Here is a 16,199-nt window from a genome sequence, read left to right on the forward strand (position 1 = left end):
TCTGGAATCTTGGGCAAATGCCAGTTGGGCCTGTGTAACTTGGTTTTTCTTTTGTGCAATTATTTATTTATTTTTTCCACCTTTATTTAACCAGGTAGGCAAGTTGAGAACAAGTTCTCATTTACAATTGCGACCTAGCCAAGATAAAGCAAAGCAGTTCGACACGTACAACAACACAGAGTTACACATGGAATAAAACAAACATACAGTCAATAATACAGTAGAAAAATAAGTCTATATACAATGTGAGCAAATGAGGTGAGATAAGGGAGGTAAAGGCAAAAAAAGGGCCATGGTGGCGAAGTAAATACAATTTAGCAAGTAAAAACACTGGAATGGTAGATTTGCAGTGGAAGAATGTGCAAAGTAGAGATAGAAATAATGAGGTGCAAAGGAGCTAAATAAATAAATAAATAAATACAGTAGGGGGAGAGGTAGTTGTTTGGGCTAAATTATAGATGGGCTATGTACAGTTGCAGTAATCTGTGAGCTGCTCTGATAGCTGGTGCTTAAAGCTAGTGAGGGAGATAAGTGTTTCTAGTTTCAGAGATTTTTGTAGTTTGTTCCAATCATTGGCAGCAGAGAACTGGAAGGAGAGGCGGCCAAAGGAAGAATTGGTTTTGGGGGTGACCAGAGAGATATACCTGCTGGAGCGCGTGCTACAGGTGGGTGCTGCTATGGTGACCAGCGAGGTGAGATAAGGGGGGACTTTACCTAGCAGGGTCTTGTAGATGACCTGGAGCCAGTGGGTTTGGCGACGAGTATGAAGCGAGGGCCAGCCAACGAGAGCGTACAGGTCGCAGTGGTGGGTAGTATATGGGGCTTTGGTGACAAAACGGATGGCACTGTGATAGACTGCATCCAATTTATTGAGTAGGGTATTGGAGGCTATTTTGTAAATGACATCGCCGAAGTCGACGATTGGTAGGATGGTCAGTTTTACAAGGGTATGTTTGGCAGCATGAGTGAAGGATGCTTTGTTGCGAAATAGGAAGCCAATTCTAGATTTAACGTTGGATTGGAGATGTTTGATGTGAGTCTGGAAGGAGAGTTTACAGTCTAACCAGACACCTAGGTATTTGTAGTTGTCCACATATTCTAAGTCAGAACCATCCAGAGTAGTGATGTTGGACGGGCGGTCAGGTGCAGGCAGCGATCGGTTGAAGAGCATGCATTTAGTTTTACTTGTATTTAAGAGCAATTGGAGGCCATGGAAGGAGAGTTGTATATCTGGCTAATAATAGGAGCTTTAAGGAAAAAATGTTGCCAGTGTGGGGGCCTTGAGGAAAAATATGGGCCGGTATGGGGGCCTCAAGGAAAAAAATTGTCAGGTGTGTTAGGAATGCCAGGGCCGATTTCTGGTCCCAGTCTGCCCCTGCCTGTCTTGTGCAACAATCTCTAGAACTCTGTGTGCTTTAACAGAGATTTCTCCTTAAATTTAGATTACATCTCAAGAGAATCTACTAAGGGAAAGATAAAGTGAACTCAACTAAGGGAGGGAGAAAGAAACCGACAAGGACAAAGGTTGTCAAAGGTATTTTGGTCATAGAAATTAGATTAGGAAGGAATTGTATTGAATAGGACTGTAGAATAAAAGATACTTGGGCAGTATTCATTGACAGCAGTTCATCTGAAGGCCAACTCCTAATCTGCCACAGTATCTTCCTCTGTGAAGCCTAACTCCTCAAAATCCCTCTCTCCCTGATTTCCTCCCTTGAACCTCTCCTATTTTAGTATGTTCCGCTTAATGTTATTTCCCCTCTCTCGTGTAAAGATGAAAAGTAAGTTAAGATGTTTTTTTTTWAAGAAAATATTTTAAAACTGTACAGAGGCAGTGTGGCAGTGTTCCCAGTCCGAGGGGGAGCGCATAGATCTGCTCTCTCAGGAGTGAGGAAGATACTCCACACGGATTCACCACAGCTCTTTATAAGGACAGAGGGAAAAAAGGCCTGTAGTCTATATTTAGACAGACTTTATTGGGCCTCTTGTCTATTTTTTTCCCCTCTGCTTCTGTCAGGAATCTCACCAAAGCCATGTGGGCGGGCATGCAGGCCTTTCTCTCCCTAAGAACAGAAGGGAGAGGGAGAATAATAATGATCTGGATAATAACAGAGCAGAAAGACAGTGTGAGAGAGAAAGAGGAGGAGAGAGAAAGAGAGAAAGAGGAGGAGGAGAGAGAAAGAGTCACTGTGGGTGTCACTGTGCCTCACATGTTGAGCGCTCTTCAAAGGCTGTCATCTAAATCCACATCAGTGTTCTGTGTCTGCCAGTGGCCTGGTGGAATGGAGGAAGTCAATACAGGGCACGTATTATCAGCCCCTAATGGGTCCTTCTACTGCCCCCTTGACAGCGTCTCTGCTCGGTTCCACCTCTTGGATTGTTTAGGCACCCTGGGGTGACTATAATTGTTTCAATTATATGCTAAAATGTGTTTGTGGTTTGTTTTTGTGCGCACACATCTCTGTGTGTACGACTTTCCTAGCCTGCCTCTCAGTGCGTTTTGATGCCATTAACTTAAACTTGCTCTACACATACCTCTTGTATCAGGCCTTATCTCCATCGCCACTCAAAAGCTTTGACCACTGCTGTCCAAACAGCGCTTTAATGTGGCGCCCGCAGGATACCTATTTTTCTTATCTCCCATGTAATCCCTTAGTGATTCTTACAAACTGCTGCTCTGTGTGGTTGAAACAGTAGACTACCAATGAGGGACACCCTGTCAGCTCAGGGGGCTCTCTCATAGGTCCAGAGCATAAGGATTTAATTATGATCATGTGCTGACAAGGACACATAGTGAACTAGGAGAGTTTAACAGTGGGTGAGACTCAGGAAGAACAACAATGAAAAGATACAGAAAGTAAATATGAACTAACTGATAATTCAGCGTCTGGTCGTTATCGCTGCATCTTAGCGATTCTATCTCTTGTATCGGTTGCCAGAGCAACCTCCATGTAGTTTCAAGGTTTGTCAAGCATTAGATGTGTCACCATGAAGTATGGTATGATGTAAGAATCCTATTGAACGTATAGTGGAGCAAAATCGAATATAATATGATGTTGTTGGTCTAGCCACTGTTGATTATATCCAAATCTACTGCATATCAGACAGTCCAATAACCAGATTTAGTTCCTGTTGATATAAGCCCCAACAACAGCTTACAAAGTAAACAGGAGGGTGTTGTCCTGTTCACATGTCGACCGTTGTTTCCTCTGCTGATCCCCTGAGAGTGAATGGCCCGTAGTGCTACCAGGCCATGAAGGGAAATGAGGGGGAAGTGGGGGAGACCCCCACATACTTCTTTAACACCTCTGGGTTCTAATAGTCATCTGAGCTGGATGGTAAAGAAAAAAGTTTGGTTTGCATGTGCTGTCAGCCTCATCGGCGCCACACAGGGAGCTCCAACTGCCATGCAAATGAGATGCAAATAGATTGAAATGAGGGATGATAAAGAGCGGGTCAAAGGGTGAGGGTTACAGACAATATGTTTACATCTGTCATGACATATGAGTCACAGTTACATCCACATGAGAAGAGCCTGTACCAGAGACACATGGTTAATAAGGGAGGCTGGATCTCTTCCTCTTGGTTAGAGAGAAAGACAGTAAAACAAGTGTGTGCGCGTGTCGTGTCAACATGTGTATTAGTGATTATTCTCTCCCGAATAAAATTTGAATGTCAGTTTACCTTAGCAGCAGCCGCACAGCTCTGAGAATGACAAACTGTGACATCACAATAGTAGAGGCAGTCATGGTGGGGACAATGGAGCTCTGTGAGGCAGAGAAGCGGGGGCGTGGCCTAGCTGGACAGAGGCTCCTCACACTGGAAGGACCACAGCAGCTGTCTGAACCGCTGTGTGTCTCACTGCCTTCGCCCCACTCCCTCTCTCTGTTTGCCACAAATTCTGGAACGCAGAGATGGAGGTGGAGTAGGAGAGACCGAGAGAAAGAGATGGCTTGCACAGACTGAAAGACAATGGCCCAATGGACAGAGAGCCCCTCTCTCTGTAGAGACACATGCAGGCACGTACAAACACGTTGACACACACAAACACAATATATTCATCCTCTCTTCAACACCACCACAACCCTCACACATGGTGCACACCGTTTGCCTCTTTCCCTTCCTTGCCATTTAAACCTTGTGCCAGTGGTGCTGATCTGAGTTAGAGTAGTGTTTACCAGACCCTCCAAATGGAGTGCCATCCTCTTCAGACACCCATAAAGGTTTACTGGCCATAACAGAGAGGAGAGAATACACTCACTACTGAGCTCAATTTCACAAACACATTGAGAAGGAGGAGGTAATCTGTGACTGAGTAGAGCTCTGGTGTGAGGCAGGGTGAAGTTATGGCCTTGAAGATTCATGACAGGGTAGAACCACCTGTGTAGTAAAATGAGTCCTACTGGCATTTAAAGCCAATGCAATAAGTGTTCTTGCAAATAGTGGATGAGCATCATTGAGGGTGTATGAGCTCTGAATCAACATAAAGCCCTCCTGCCCTTCAGTTTATGAGTACAGAAAGGAACAAAAGCACACGGCACAATACAACCAACCAACAGCTATTCAGCATCTCATCACATTTTATCTCATTCACTTACACACACTCGTTGAATAGGTTTCAATAGCTCCATCTGTTTTTAAAGTTTAAATGATAGTCATTAGCATTATGAATTTGCTTAGAGGACACAGGTAGCAGCTTTACAAGCTTTACCAGCCTGGTCTCATAGACAGATGTAACATAGTAAATGTAAATCCGGGACACTCAAATTATTAAATCAAATCAAATTGTATTTGCCACATGTGCCGAATACAACAGGTGTAGTAGACCTCACAGTGAAATGTTTACTTACAAGCCCTTAACCAACAATGCAGTTTTAAGAAAAATACATAAAAAAATAGATACAAGTAACAAATAATTAAAGAGCAGCAGTAACAAATAATTAAAGAGCGGCAGTAAAATAACAATAGCGAGGCTACATACAGGGGGTACCGGTACAGAGTCAGTGTGCGGGGGCACCGGTTAGTCGAGGTAATTGAGGTAATATGTACATGTAGGTAGAGTGACTATGCATAGATAATAACAGAGAGTAACAGCAGTGTAAAAGAGGGGGCAATGCAAATAGTCTGGGTAGCCATTTGATTAGATGTGCAGGAGTCTTATGGCTTGGGGGTAGAAGCGGTTTAGAAGCCTCTTGGACCTAGACTTGGCACTCTGGTACCGCTTGCTGTGCGTTTGCAGAGAGAACAGTCTATGAATAGGGTGGCTGGAGTCTTTGACAATTTTTAGGGTCTTCCTCTGACAGCACCTGGTATAGAGATCCTGGATGACAGAAAGCTTGGCCCCAGTGATGTACTGGGCCGTACTCACTAACCTCTATAGCGCCTTGCGGTCGGAGGCCGAGCAGTTGCCATACCAGGCAGTGATGCAACCTGTCAGGATGCTCTCGATGGTGCAGCTGTAGAAACTTTTGAGGATCTGAGGACCCATGCCAAATCTTTTCAGTCTCCTGAGGGGGAATCGGTTTTGTCGTGCCCTCTTCACGACTGTCTTGGTGTGCTTGGACCATGTTAGTTTGTTGGTGATGTGGACACCAAGGAACTTGATGCTCTCAACCTGCTCCACTACAGCCCCGTCGATGAGAATGGGGGTGTGCTCGGTACTCCTTTTCCTGTAGTCCACAATCTCCTCCTTTGTCTTGATCACGTTGAGGGAGAGGTTGTTGTCCTGGCACCACACGGCCAGGTCTCTGACTTCCCTATAGGCTGTCTTGTCGTTGTTGGTGATCAGGCCTACCACTGTTATGTCGTCGGCAAACTAAATGATGGTGCTGGAGTCGGGCCTGGCGTTGCAGTCATGAGTGAACAGGGAGTACATTATGTTTAGTATGATATGTTATGTTTTGGTATGGTTGCATAAGACAGATGGTTACTTAACCCTTTCAGCTAACTTTTCCCATAACGCTATTATATTTAGCTAGGCCAACCTGTTTTTTTTGTTATGAATAAAAGTGTCATCGTATATTCCACATTTGCACAAGGCTACTACTAGGCTACTACTAGGCTACTACTAGGCTACTACAAGGCTACTACTAGGCTACTTTTGCCTTCTTGCAATGCAATACTTCAACCACTAGAAACTCTGCACAAGCATGATCTAAAGTTTGGGGGAGGATAACCACATTCTCACATCAAGTTCAGTATTTATAAATGCTGACTTTTGCGTGAAAACTGGCGCATGTTTTGGGACATATATTTGTGGTTATGCAACGTTTATAAATGAGACCCCAGGTCTTCAGGTAGGCTACCATGAGGGCTGCCTCCTATACCAGTAGCTACTGTAGGCCTACTGACAATGCTGGAGTTTAAATAGCTTGTATTGTCTCATGTTATGGTATAAAAAAAAGTATCCAAGATTTGCACTACTTCACCAGCTGCGTAAGGCCCTGACATTTCCCCGGTGAGAGATCCCTGAATGACTGGGCTGAATACTTGCAAACTTTTTTATTTATAAAACCCTCTTAGGCCTCACTCCCCCTTATCTGAAATATCTAGTGCAGCCCTCATCCTCCACATACAACACCCGTTCTGCCAGTCACATTCTGTTAAAGGTCCCCAAAGCACACACATCCCTGGGTCGCTCCTCTTTTCAGTTCGCTGCAGCTAGCGACTGAAACGAGCTGCAACAAACACTCAAACACAAACACTGGACAGTTTTATCTCAATCTCTTCATTCAAAGACTCAATCATGGACACTCTTACTGACAGCTGTGGCTGCTTTGTATGATGTATTGTTGTCTCGACCTTCTTGCCCATTGTGCTGTTGACTGTGCCCAATAATGTTTGTACCATGTTTTGTGCTGCTACCATGTTGTGTTGCTCCCATGCTGTGTTGTCATGTGTTGCTGCCTTGCTATGTTGTCTTAGGTCTCTCTTTATGTAGTGTTGCGTTGTCTCTCTTGTTGTGATGGTTGTTTTGTCCTATATTTATAATGTATTTATTTAAACATTTGAATCCCAAGCCCCCGTCCCTGCAGGAGGCCTTTTGCGTTTTGATAGGCCATCATTGTAAATAAGAATTTAAATAAAAATAAATAAATAAAATACTAGCCCCAGAGGGCAATGGCCATAGGATGAGAACCATGACCTTGCATAGTCATCCCACAGGGAGCCATTGGCAGTGAGAGTGAGATTACCCAGATTTTCTCTCTCCATGTCCATGAAAACATGGTTMAGATATGGATAGATATCAGTCTATCGTTGTACAAAAGCCAGAAATAAAACATGGTTGTAGGCTAGTGCATTGTTTCTCGAACCACATTAGAGAGGCTTTGCGCTTTTCTCCATATACGGAGATATGCTACTATGGGCATTGACCGCCACCTAGTGATCATAAACATACTGATCATAACATCAATTTCTGATACATTTTTTTCTACAGGAAACAATATTGCTACATAACATTGTAACAAGACAGCAACTTTGAGCAGAAGGCAACYCATCACAAATATCAGTTCTTCTTAGATTTCCGTAGATTAACCACTCATGAGATAAGCAAAGTCGTGCAGTAAATTAAATAGAAAGGTAATGTCACCTGAATGAAATGTAGTCCAAAAAAACGAATGTACTTTGCTTTGAGCAAAACGTTTGCCTATGTAGCCTAGCCCTCACACTGTCTTCATATGTCTCATATTCGCCATTGTTACAGTATGGAGACAGTGGGCTAGGCTGGCTAAACTGATAGCAGGGAGAAATGGCATTGCACAGGTGCAACCCTGCAAGCTGGAGAACGCACCATGTCCTATGAGGCGAGTGAAGTATGCACGAAAATTCGCTTTCTGACAACTCGTTTTTTCCGTACTGAAAAGTCAGTAGACCTAAACATCAAGAAACCCCGTACGCAGAATAAGGTGAACGGACAATTAAACCTATTCCCYGGAAAAATGTTTTGTGCAATCGGGTAATCACTCCGATTATTGTAGCTTCACAATCATTGAGTGAAGCTGGGGTCTTTAGAAGCGTGGGTGTCTTGTAAACGAACAGCAAAATCACGAATACAGARGTGGCAGTGTGAGAAAGAGGTAGTTGATTTTTGTGTCTATCTATCAATGACAGGTTCATTTTTGTCATTTAGTATTTTTGGTTAGTCCTCCTGCTGTGTTAATCTGTGAATGTCACAGATATAGGCTGTTCAGAACTCGGCCAGTGTTCCACTGTCTGAAGTAGTAGGTGACAATAGTAGGTGTAACGTAACACTGCCTGGTCCAGGGTGTAAGAAACGTGACAGGTGTAGCCAAGCTGTCTCCACTCAGCAATTTGACCCACTTTATAGTCCACAATTTGACCCACTTTATAGTCCACTGCATCTAGTATCACGTTGCATGCACCAATCAACTGTCTCGCATTAGATGAACAGTGGATGTAAACATTTGAATGGATATGACATGTTTGTAATTATGCATTGGGTATTATAGTTTCCATAATTGAAACCTCACAATAACCTGTGAATTATTTGTACAGTTACTATGGCAAACTGATCAAGCCAAACAGAGACTTAAAGAACAGTACAAACTGGAGACAACATGATATAGGGAGTAGAGACCATGGGCTCCTGGGCCAGTGTCTCTTTGGAGGGCCCCAAGCCCAGAAAGTGTGTCCATCCGGGGCAGAGGCAGTATGGATATCAGCACACTGATGGAAGCCCAACACCATGCATTGACAGTGGTGTGGGAAATCATCTGTAATCATCTGTCTGTCAAAGATAAGGAACATACACACAGCCACATTTCAACTAATAGGGGTTTCTGCTACAGTGCAGCATTTCCTTTCCACTGGACTCAGCAGCAGATATAATATAAGCCATGGGTGTTCTGTATGGCTTACACTCTCAGTAGATTCAGCCTTTGTGTGTATACCGTATGTATGTATAAAGACAGTTGGATAAGTCATGAGGTCACACTTGAAAATGTCAGATGGTTGAATGTTTGAATACAGAGGTTAGGCATTAACATTTCAAATCAAATCAAAGTTTATTTGTCACGTGCGCCGAATACAACAGGTGTAGACCTTACAGTGAAATGCTTACTTACAGGCTCTAACCAATAGTGCAAAAAAGGTGTTAGGTGAACAATAGGTAAGTAAAGAAATAAAACAACAGTAAAAAGACAGGCTATATACAGTAGCGAGGCTATAAAAGTAGCGAGGCTACATACAGACACCGGTTAGTCAGGCTGATTGAGGTAGTATGTACATGTAGATATGGTTAAAGTGACTATGCATATATGATGAACAGAGAGTAGCAGTAGCGTAAAAGAGGGGTTGGCGGGTGGTGGGTGGCGGGACACAATGCAGATAGCCCGGTTAGCCGATGTGCGGGAGCACTGGTTGGTCGGCCCAATTGAGGTAATATGTACATGAATGTATAGTTAAAGTGACTATGCATATATGATAAACAGAGAGTAGCAGCAGCGTAAAAAGAGGGGTGGGGGGGGGAACACAATGCAAATAGTCCAGGTAGCCATTTGATTACCTGTTCAGGAGTCTTATGGCTTGGGGGTAAAAACTGTTGAGAAGCCTTTTTGTCCTAGACTTGGCACTCCGGTACCGCTTGCTATGCGGTAGTAGAGAGAACAGTCTATGACTGGGGTGGCTGGGGACTTTGACAATTTTTAGGGCCTTCCTCTGACACCGCCTGGTGTAGAGGTCCTGGATGGCAGGCAGCTTAGCCCCAGTGATGTACTAGGCCGTACGCACTACCCTTGCAGTCAGAGGCCGAGCAATTGCCGTACCAAGCAGTGATGCAACCAGTCAGGATGRTCTCGATGTTGCAGCTGTAGAATGTTTTGAGGATCTCGGGACCCATGCCAAATCCTTTTAGTTTCCTGAGGGGGAATAGGCTTCGTCGTACCCTCTTCACGACTGTCTTGGTGTGTTTGGACCATTCTAGTTTGTTGTTGATGTGGACACCAAGGAACTTGAAGCTCTCAACCTGCTCCACTACAGCCCCGTCGATGAGAATGGGGGKGTGCTCGGTCCTCCTTTTCCTGTAGTCCACAATCATCTCCTTAGTCTTGGCTACGTTGAGGTATAGGTTGTTTGCTCTTTTGGTCCTGGGCAGAAGAGGTCAAGGTTTAGGTTTCAGTTACACTCCCAGGGGTTTGTGAACTTCATGACATTTATCTGCTGTGCACATTAGGCCTACATGGAGATGTGATGATGTTATATTCTTCCCTTAGAGTGTCTAGCAGCATGTCATGTTATTTACTTGTTAGTACTCTTTGAATTGTTCAGCGTCATTGTCACAGCAATGTGTTTTGTTTTGACTGAATACAGAACTTTGGTTAGAACACTGAATTACTTCATGTACCCCAAACCCCATGTAGATGGATGGAGTTGTTTTCCCTCCTCAGATTCAGACCCTCTAGGAGGGAAACCCCCGTAAACACCTGCAGAGCAGAACCCTGTGCCAGCGACGCACTCAAATGCTGCTGAACCTCACCACAGAGAAGTGCCAACAGCAAACACCATGCAGGCCTGCACGCAGAACCCTCAGACACTTAACACTCTAGCCATTCATACTAAACACAGACTTGGCCTACAGTAACACTTAAACAGCTTGTAAAGTAAGTGGTTATTACAGCCACTGTATCTGACTGTGTGTTTATGTACATGTGTGTGTATCAGTGCCACCTGGTGAGGGAAGAGTGAGGCACAGCCTGCTCAACCTGCCCATCATCAACCCAGAGAGACTGCAGACAGCCAAAGTACTGGTGGACAAAGCTGTAAAGGTAAGATTCTAAAATAGCACAACCCTTCTGTCCATATACTGTATGTGATGTTTAAGGCCATGTAGATAGACTATCTCTCTCTCTCTCTCTGAATTCAAGGGCTTTATTGGCATGGGAAACATATGTTAACATTGCCAAAGCAAGTGAAATAGATAATAAACAATACACATTTATACTAAACATTACACTCACAGAAGTTCCAAAAGAATAAAGACATTTCAAATGTCATATTATGTCTATATACAGTGTTGTAACAATGTGCAAATAGTTCAAGTTCTCTCTCTCTCTCTCTCTCTCTCTCATGCGTAAGGTGTTCTCCATACCGCGTCCATACACTGGGGTTCGGGCTGCCCTAAGGGCTAGGGGATGGGTAGAGCATTGTCTGCCATGTCGAAACCAGCACTGTCGCCGTGGAGATGAGGAGGATGATGATGCTGATGACAATGGTGAGGCAGGAGGGCCACTGCAAATTGTAGTAATTCCTTCTCACCAGTTTGTTAATCACCATTGACCATTATCTTAAAGACTAGATTGTAATCTCCCTGTATGATCTGTTTAGACAGCCCAGAGAGACAGACCCAGATGACAATAAAGGGAAAGGGAATACCTAGTCAGTTGTACAACTGAATGCATTCAACCAAAATGTGTCTTTTAACCCAACCCATCTGATCGGAGAGGTGCAAGGGGCTGCCTTGATTGACGTCATCGGTGCCCAGGGAGCAGTTGTTGTTGGGGGTTAACTGCCTTGCACAAGGGTGTGTGTGTGTGTGTGTGTGGTGTGTGTTGTGTGTGTGTGTGGTGTGTGTGTGTGTGTGTGTGTGTGTGTGTGTGTGTGTGTGTGTGTGTGTGTGTGGCTTATGTTTTCATATGATCAATTCATGTAGCACAAAGTTTTTGTGGATTTTCCCCACTCATCTTTTTGACAGTCGGACATAACAACTGCTCATCTTTTTGCTGAGGACAAAACGTCATATTTCTATTGGATGACACATAGAGAGACAATCGACAACCGCTCATTACAAAAGGAGTAGATGACCAGTCACTATGCCAAAGCAGGCACCTTCACCACCAAGGTTGGATGACTTTCACAGGGGAGACCCTGAAAATAATAAACTCTTTACCTTTTCACTGTGATCATTTGGTTTGATGCTGCAGACCCTGACTCGTTATACCCAGCTGCTACAGGCTGGGGGCAGATGATGAGAAACATGAGTTTAGKGGTCAGAATCCTCACCGCTCTCTATCCCAAACCCTCTTTCTCTGATCTTCCTATTTCCCCCCTCTAACGGAATGCGTCACTTKATTAGTCTTGGTGGGATTTACAGTACTGCCTTTTCATCCCTTTAGTTTTCCATACTTTTCTCCTACCCCGATTTCTCTGACTATACCCCTCTGTTTATATTCATCGTCTTACTTCCCACCTTTCATTTTAGGAATCTCCAACTCCAGGGAGGGCAGGTAGCCTAGTGGTTAGAGCTTTGGGCCAGTAACCGAATCGCCGAGCTGACAAGGTAAAAAGGACTACAGGAGAAAGAGGAGTCCGGGCGAGAGAGGAGAGGGAGGTGGCACAAGCTGGATCAACTGATCAATCATGTTAAAGTAAAACATTCCTCACAAAAAGAGGCATACCTCATCAATCCCCCCCAATGTAGGTCAAACGGAGCTACGGGTTTCATTTTATTGTCCAATCATTTACCTCAGAAGAAGGCATGCAAGCATCAAGCCATGTCATTGGTGGCCCCCAGAATGATTGACAGCGCACTATTTGCATTGTGTGCCCCCCCCAACCACTTTTTTACACTGCTGCTACACTGCTGCTACTCTCTGTATATCATATATGCATAGTCACTTTAACTATACATTCATGTACATATTACCTCAATTAGCCCGACTAACCAGTGCCCCTGCACATTGGCTAACCGGGCTATCTACATTGTGTCCCGCCACCGACCATCTGCCAACCACTCTTTACGCTACTGCTACTCTCTGTTTATCATATATGCACAGTCACTTCAACCATACCTACATGTATATACTACCTCAATTAGCCCGACTAACCGGTGCCTGTATATAGCCTCYCTGCTGTTATTTTACACTATCTTTTTACTGTTGTTTTTATTTCTTTACTTATCTATTGTTCACCTAATACCTATTTTTTACTTAAAATTTGCACTGTTGGTTAGGGCCTGTAAGTAAGCATTTCCCTGTAAGGTCTACACCTGTTGTATACGGCGCACGTGACAAACTTTGATTTGATTTGACTACAAGTGTGCCAGGACTTCCTGGAAAGTTTGGAACACAATGACATATACATTGCTTTGGAAACACAGCCATCCCCTAACAGAACAAGAGTGGCTGGAGTTCATCCACAATTACTACCTGGTTGTCCAGTAAGTATTCTATATAGTATGATTATTATGTGTCTCTTTCATGTCAGTACATGCAGCTCTTTGCATCTTATTGGAACTTCTCTCTCCCTCCCTTTCTCAGTGATGGTGTAGAGATAGAGGACCGTGTTCACTATGTGGACAGCTGTCAGGCCATGTTGCGTAGGCTTTGTGAGGTCAGTCCATAGTTAGACACAGACAGAATCCACAACATATGGATCGTCAAACCTGGGGCCAAGTCCCGGCGCAGAGGTGTGTGTGTTCCAAGAGGAGAAGAGACGTGACTTTATTTAAGTGTGTTTATTTGATGATACTTACAGTGTAAGCCTACAGTTATGTTGTTTATGTGTCTCTTCCATGTCCCTCCAGCTGTGCAGGCATCACGTGTGCCAAAAGGCTGGATGACATCCTGAAGCTGGTGGACAGTAAGTGGGTGGTGCAGAAGTACCTGGAACACCCGCTGCTGGTMCACGGCACCAAGTTTGACCTGCGTCAGTTGTTTCTTGTGACTGACTGGAACCCTCTTACTGTCTGGTTCTATAAGAAGTGCTACCTAAGCTTCTCCTCCCAGCCCTACTCAGTGGAGACACTAGACAGCTGAGGGGGCATTTTCACCTAGTTGCTACTATGTTTTTCAATGTTGATTCCAAATTTCACTTTGTCGCTAATTTCCTATAACGATTTTTACAAGCTTCAGCACTCGGCGATCCCGTTCTGTGAGCTTGTGTGGCCTACCACTTCGCAGCTGAGCCGATGWTGRTCCTAGACATTTCCACTTCACAATAACAGTCACTGAGCTCTTCAGTAAGGTCATTCTACTGCCAATGTGTGTCTATGATTGCATGGCTTTGTGCTTGATTTGATACACCTGTCAGCAATGAGTGTGGCTGAAATCGCCTAATCCACTKATTTGAAGGTGTATCCACATACTTTTGTATATATAGTGGATWTTTTTCCCATTCRATGCTTGACAACCATTTGGGACTGTGTGTACACATGGCCATGGCTGTGTGTACATTTACACACACTTAGGTTCATATTGTTAAGTCTCACACTTTGCGTGGAAATGATCCCACGCTTGGTTTACGCACTATTTTGTGCCTAAGCATGATTGATAAATGAGGCCTCTGMAGTTTTGGTGCAGGTACAGCCAACTAGTGCAAAAAATAATATTGCGATATTGTCAAAAATAATATWCCAATATGTAACTGTAGCGATTTATTATTATTTGTTTAAAAAAATCCCCCCATCACTGTATGCCAACATTCCATTCAAACGATTATATAACATATAATATAATCGTTGAGAYCTAACAATCACCAACATAAAAGCTAGACAGTCAGGGAGAATTGAAAATGGAAAYTTTAGCAGTATATATTTTGTTATTATGTTTGAGCAAAAGAACAKAGYTTTAACCATGGCAAAACACATAGAATTGCAGTAAATTTGCTTTAAAACAGCAAAATGTTCTCTTAGCTCCATGGCAGAATATGTCAATTGCATAAAATTCTCTTTAAAACTGCAACATTTCCTCTCAACTGCATGGCAAAATGTGAAGAAGTGCAGAAAATTTGCTTTAAGGAGCGGGTTAGAGCCCCGCTCCTTGAAAGCGGCAGCTCTACCCTTTAGCTCTGTGCTGATATTGCCTGTAATCCATGGCTTCTGGTTGGGGTATGTACGTACGGTCACTGTAGGGATGACTTCATCGATGTACTTATTGATGAAGCCTGTGACTGATGTGGTGTACTCCTCAATGCCATCGGAAGAATCCCGGAACATATTCCGGTCTGTGCTAGCAAAACAGTCTTGTAGTTTAGCATCTGCATCATCTGACCACTTCCGTGTTAAGCGAGTCACTGGTACTACCTGCTTTAGTTTTTACTTGTAAGCAGGAATCAGGAGGATATAGTAATGGTCAGATTTGCCATTTGGAGGACGAGGGAGAGTTTTGTACGCATCTCTGTGTGTGGAGTAAAGTGGGTCTAGTTTTTTTCCTCTGGTTGCACATATAACATTCTGGTAGAACTTAGATAAAAATGGATTTAAGTTTAAAGACTGGGAACCAATAAATCTCACTGGAGGCTGTGTGTGTGGGTGTTTGAGTGAGAAAGACAGAGGCACCAGTAAAAGCACAACTCCATTCATTATCGACACATTGTGCCGACACCAAGATCCATTCCAGACTCTGACGTCAGGAGGACTTTGAGAGTTCGGTGTTAGCCAGACTACCTCTGCCCTGATAAGAGGTTATACAGATGTTCTCTCTTGCTCTCTGTCTATAGGCAACAGGGAGGTGCCTCAGTATGTGGGGGTCAACCTCCTTGTTGAGGGCTCTCAGATAAAATGGCCCGCGTCATCCTAAAAAACATCCAATTCCCCAGAGTCTCGAACCAGACGGCATCACCAACAAGGACAACGAGGCTGTGGCAGAGAAACCCAAGCCGGCCTCTTCTAAGAGGTGCCTGAGGCTGCTGGCCAGAGAGTCCTGGAGGTTGCAGCGCCTGAGCCTTGTCAACTCCCTCCATCTGCCACCCAGTCCCTGTTAGGATTTATGTTTATGCATAATAGCTGTTGCATATTGGTTGAAGAGGAATATTGTTTTGTTACACACATGCACGCACACCCCCCTCTGTATAGTGTGTGTAGGTGTAAGGAATGACCAACACAGGCCATAAAAAGTTGTGGACAGTCTGGAGAGGGGAAGGGTGCAGCTCTCTAGACCAACCAAGAGTTTAGAATACTGGACAATACCATATTAGGAACTGTTTTAGTGTAGAATCGACAGACCCAAGACGGAGCTAATCTACCCAGCAACCAGAGGTGGACAAAGGAACGCGCCAAGGGGCCAGCAAAGGGGGCAGAGTCTAAACCAGGCCCAGCCTCTACTGTGATAGGCCAACAGACGCGTTGAAACGACGTCATCACGGTATAAGAACAGCTGTTTACGTACTTCGTGCCAGTTCTCTGTTCATCCTGCGCGGTGAAACAGCGAACCCGTATATACGAAAATTGCATTTGCCATTCATTG

This window comes from Salvelinus sp. IW2-2015, linkage group LG11 (genome assembly GCF_002910315.2).
Source record: "Salvelinus sp. IW2-2015 linkage group LG11, ASM291031v2, whole genome shotgun sequence".
Classification (NCBI taxonomy): domain Eukaryota; kingdom Metazoa; phylum Chordata; class Actinopteri; order Salmoniformes; family Salmonidae; genus Salvelinus; species Salvelinus sp. IW2-2015.